At 41.0% G+C, this 5000-nt stretch overlaps 1 protein-coding gene across 1 annotated transcript in view; it reads right to left on the bottom strand.

Moving 5' to 3' along the window:
• LOC143041725 (uncharacterized) overlaps window positions 1-5000 on the bottom strand; it is a 174765-nt gene that overhangs the window by 82580 nt on the left and 87185 nt on the right. The gene's annotated exons all lie outside the window — the stretch shown is intronic.

Raw genomic sequence — 5000 nt, 5'->3', positions numbered from 1 at the left:
CTCCCCTTCTTCTCCTCCCCTCCTCCTCCTTCTCCTCCTCCTCTTCTTCCTCCTCCTCCTCCTTCTCCTCCCCTCCTTCTCCTCCCTTCCTCCTCCTCCTCCCCTCCTCCTCCTTCTCCTTCCCTCCTCCTCATCATCCTCCTCCTCCTTTTCCCTCTATTCCTCCTTCTCCTCCCCCTCCTCCTCATCTTCCTCCTCCTCCTTATCTTCATCCTCATCTTTATCACATTAATTGTCACCTTTATCCTCATCATCCACTTCATTCTCCTCTTCCTCTTTCTTTTCCTTTTCTTCAGCTTTTTTCCTTCTTCATCCTTTCTTTTATTCTTCCTTTTCCAATTCTAATACATGCTGCTCTTCCTCTTGTTCTTCTCATTCCTCTTTCTTTTATTCTCCTTTTCCAACTTCTGTACATATTTCTCTTCCTCTTTTTTCTTTCCTTTTCCTTTCTCTTTTGCGTTTATTTTTTCTTTTCATTTTTCTCTTCTCTCTTTCTTTCAGTCTCTACTATGACCTTCATCCTATTCCTCTTTCTCTTCATCTTCCTCATCCCCCTTCTCTTCATCATTATCATCCTCTTTCTTATTATCAAAACACTTTGGTGGTAAGTGATTTTTTATTTTTACCATCTGTTTCCTTCTTCTTTTTCTTTTTCTTCTTTTTCTTCTTCGTCTTCTTCTTCTTCTACTTCGTCTTCGTCTTCTTCTTCTTCTTCTTTTCTTTTTCTTTCTTCTTCTTCTTCTTCTTCTTCTTCTTCTTCTTCTTCTTCTTCTTCTTCTTCTTCTTCTTCTTCTTCTTCTTCTTCTTCTTCTTCGTCTTCTTCTTCTCATTCTTCGTTTTCATCTCCCTTTTTGGTGAAGGATATTAAAGGTGAGATCATAATGGAGTCTGCTGGTAACCAAAAGGTCTCTTTTGGGAATTCAGTCTTTGGACGGGAAATACTACTGTACTCTATCAGTAAATAACAGTGGTTTTTGCACAGGAGTAAATTCATCCCCTGGGGGTAAGATATGACATGGTGTTGGCTAACTGTGTGAAATTTTAATATGAATTGTGTAATATGCTTTACCCTCCTAACCACGTGTTATACACACGACTGAAATATATTTTTTCTTTCTAGTTCACAGTTTATTTTCTTAAAAACCATAATACTAAAATGTAAATGTGAGCTGATGGCATAATCGAAAACGCTTAGATATGGGTTCGAATCCCGCACTCTTCTCCGATTCTCAGGAGTCCCCAAAGTCCATAGAGTAAAAGTGACGTCGGCTCCTAACTTTTCCATAATATTAAAGTGGGTAAATAGGCAAGTGCCTCAAGCAGAGGAGTCGGATGACAAAAGGAATGGTTGAGCATTACTGCTCTAGAAAGAGAAGAGTAAAAGTCTTAAAAGTGTGGTTTCGTTATAGATTTTCCTTAGTTAATCCTGCCGTGAAGTGGTTGCCCAAAATGCGGCCTGAGTGGTGGATGAAAGGGAAGGTCTACAAGCCTAACGTAAGAGCATTAAAAGTTGTGTGTCAGTTCTGAAAATAATTCAACCAAATGGGGAAAGCAATGTGGAAGAAGTCAGTAAGGGACTCAACTTATTCAAGGTGTGTATTTCATGATTTAACTAGATCAACCTTGCGGAGTAATGTATTATAAAAAGGTAAGTGAAGTATTCAAACCAGCATTATTACGTACAAAATGATAACAACCTTTACATTGAATATAATGGAATAATTTTTAATTAACTCCTTAGAAGTACCGTACAGAATGACCACAGTAAAATTAATGCCAATAGTGCATAATGGTGTCACAGTGGACAAGAAGGAAAAACCCCTATTTGAGATGCCAATATCAACTTCCTCCTACACCCCAAAGAGAGAGAGAGAGAGAGAGAGAGAGAGAGAGAGAGAGAGAGAGAGAGAGAGAGAGAGAGAGAGAGAGAGAGAGAGAGAGAGAGAGAGAGAGAGAGAGAGAGAGAGAGAGAGAGAGAGAGAGAGAGAGAGAGAGAGAGAGAGAGAGAGAGAGAGAGAGAGAGAGAGAGAGAGAGAGAGAGAGAGAGAGAGAGAGAGAGAGAGAGAGAGAGAGAGAGAGAGAGAGAGAGAGAGAGAGAGAGAGAGAGAGAGAGAGAGAGAGAGAGAGAGAGAGAGAGAGAGAGAGAGAGAGAGAGAGAGAGAGAGAGAGAGAGAGAGAGAGAGAGAGAGAGAGAGAGAGAGAGAGAGAGAGAGAGAGAAACCCACCACCAAAGTGGGACACTGTTAAGAAAGAAGAAGATAATGATGGAGATCAAGACAAAGAGAAGGTGGATCGAATTTTGTACATCGAGGTGGTATCAGGGACTACCTGAAGTGGGAACGGGCTCCCGAACCACCAATTTGTCGCTGGAGTTAAACAATAGGACGGAAGGGGAGACATTTACAGGTGATTATGAAACCTCACCTCCCACAGTCTTCCGCGAACGGGCGGGGTCGCGTGACACCTGGAATCCTTTTCTTTTTGTTCGCTGGAAGACTCTCCAGAAGACGAGAGGAACCATAAGACCCTCCGGCCCAAGAACAATCTGAGCCACGGAACCATTCCCCCCGTCGATGTCCACGGCCACGACCCAAAGTGAAAATTAGTTTTAAATGAGGAACGAATTCCTCGGGTGAACAAGCGTCTGCCTCCTCGACAGGACACGTCGGGCATACGGAGAATTCCAAAGAATCCCGAAGAATAAAAGTTTAGCTCGTTTGGGTTCGGTGACAAAATACGAGATTCCAACCACCACGAATTGACATTTCTTCCTGGCTCTCATTTGTCAGTCCCCGCAACATCGTTACATATATATGTGTGTGTGAATGTGCATTATGCACATATCTATATATGTGTGTGTAGCAAATTTTACATGAACGCGTGATTCTAAGCACGCAGAAAAAACACACGGGTAAATAAAGACCGAGCGCTTTCGTCTATTACGTCAGTGTCTGACGAAGCCCTCGGTTTAGTTTATTTCCCTTGTTTATGTGTATATATATATATATATATATATATATATATGTGTGTGTGTGTGTGTGTGTGTGTGTGTGTATGTGTGTGTGTGTGTATTCACTTGGTCTTTGGATCACGTGTTGGACTCGTGATCGACAGCTATTTCCCTCCTGGATGAGAGCTCAGAGCTCGTAGGTCCGATCTATGGGTAATGCTATGACCTTACACACACACACACCCAACTCCCCGCCCAAGAGAGTCAGAGTAACGACCCGAAGCGCAGCTGTACCGAAATAATTTCGGCCCTGGGCAGGATTCGAACCAAGCACTACGCGCACCACCATGCTGGTAGTTCTTCGCTCTACCAACTGCGCCACCGAGTCGTGTGTGTGTGTGTGTGTGTGTGTGTGTGTGTGTGTGTGTGTGTGTGTGTGTGTGTGTGTGTGTGTGTGTGTGTGTGTGTGTGTGTGTGTATGTATATATATATATATATATATAATATATATATATATATATATATATATATATATATATATATGTATATATATATATATATATATATATATATATATATATATGGGTGTGTGATTCACTATGGTCTTGGATCACGTGCTGGACTTTCTTTTGGTTGGAAGTGAGCCTTGCAGATGAAGTAAGTGTTCTTTTTTCAGACCCTTTGAGACAAAAAAAAATAGACACGATAACAAGGCAAGTACCGTCCTGACGATAATGAGCAGGATAGCCTGGGATGAGCGCCGATGAAGAATACTCGAAGACAATAGGAATGATAGCGGGCCGACTAGTCGGCCAACGACGGGGACGACAAAGGCGGGCCTCAATGGAGAAGACTCCGAACTCGCCGAAGACACAAAAAGAGCTGATGGCCGGCGCGATACCCTCTTCTTGGGCCGACCCTCAGGAGAGGCTTTAAGGCTGAGGACCAAAGCGGGTGACACAATGCGAGGATGGTACGTAATGCTTTACACTGACGTCGAGGAATGAAGACTGCGGATCGCGAGGGATACAACCTGCTGCAAGTGCACGATAGCCCCTGATCAAACTCGAAAAGCAGGGCACCCGTCCACCCACGGCCCGTCGAAGTCCCTCGACTTCCTCCGCGACCTCGTACTTCGCCCTTTTGAATGTCATTTCCCTTAACCGAGTAGAATCGTCTGCTCATAGCCACAGTAATTCTTTTGTATAAGCTCGTGGACAGTATGTGTAAAGCAGCGTATTGTGAGTGCTGGAAGGCTCTCTCCTCCAAAGAGAGACGTTGTTGAACAGAAACCACAAGAAGCATTTTCTTCAAGAGTCCTCCACACTACTGAGAAAGAATGTGTGCCAAGCTCTCTGGCATCAAGCGAGAGGGGCTTTCTCTTACTAATTAAAGTCGCCAGTAGACAAACAAATGCGAATAATAAAGAATTGAGTGTAGACTATGGAAATATTAGGGTAATTTCTAATTCATTGTTATGAAAAACCCAAGTCGATATTACTATATTACAGTTTATTATGAAATGTTTGCTGTAATTAAGTATCCAGAAGTAAGTATGACCTAATTAGGAAATCATTTGTTCGACATGGTAGTAAAAAAATTCACTAACTTATTATCATTACTTAGTACCTATTATATACCATTTATTAGTAATTATCATCATCGCTGTTATTATTATTACTATTACCATTATTATTACTACTATTGTTATAACGATTATATTTATCATCATCATCATCATATTATTATTATTATTATTATTATTACTACTATCATTATCATTATTATTATTATTTTCACCATTATTATTATTTTCATCATTACCATTATTATCATCATCATTATTGCTATTATTTTCATGGTTGTTGATGTTATTTTGTTACTACATCTTTTTATTAATCAGCGGGTTATCAAAATGAAAGTACCGAAAAAGGATCGCGGAATGGAGGTTTTTAATTAAGACGACGATATTGCTGACATCACTGCCATTTTTCCAAAGTTTCCTGGGGCCTAGTTTTAGGTTGATTTTTTTAGTTTTATTTCTTGGCTA

Source organism: Oratosquilla oratoria, chromosome 31 (assembly GCF_046742065.1).
Source record: "Oratosquilla oratoria isolate Oo_2021 chromosome 31, ASM4674206v1, whole genome shotgun sequence".
Taxonomy (NCBI): domain Eukaryota; kingdom Metazoa; phylum Arthropoda; class Malacostraca; order Stomatopoda; family Squillidae; genus Oratosquilla; species Oratosquilla oratoria.
The sequence above is the reverse complement of the archived record's forward strand: the minus strand, read 5'-3'. Positions and strand labels throughout refer to the sequence as shown.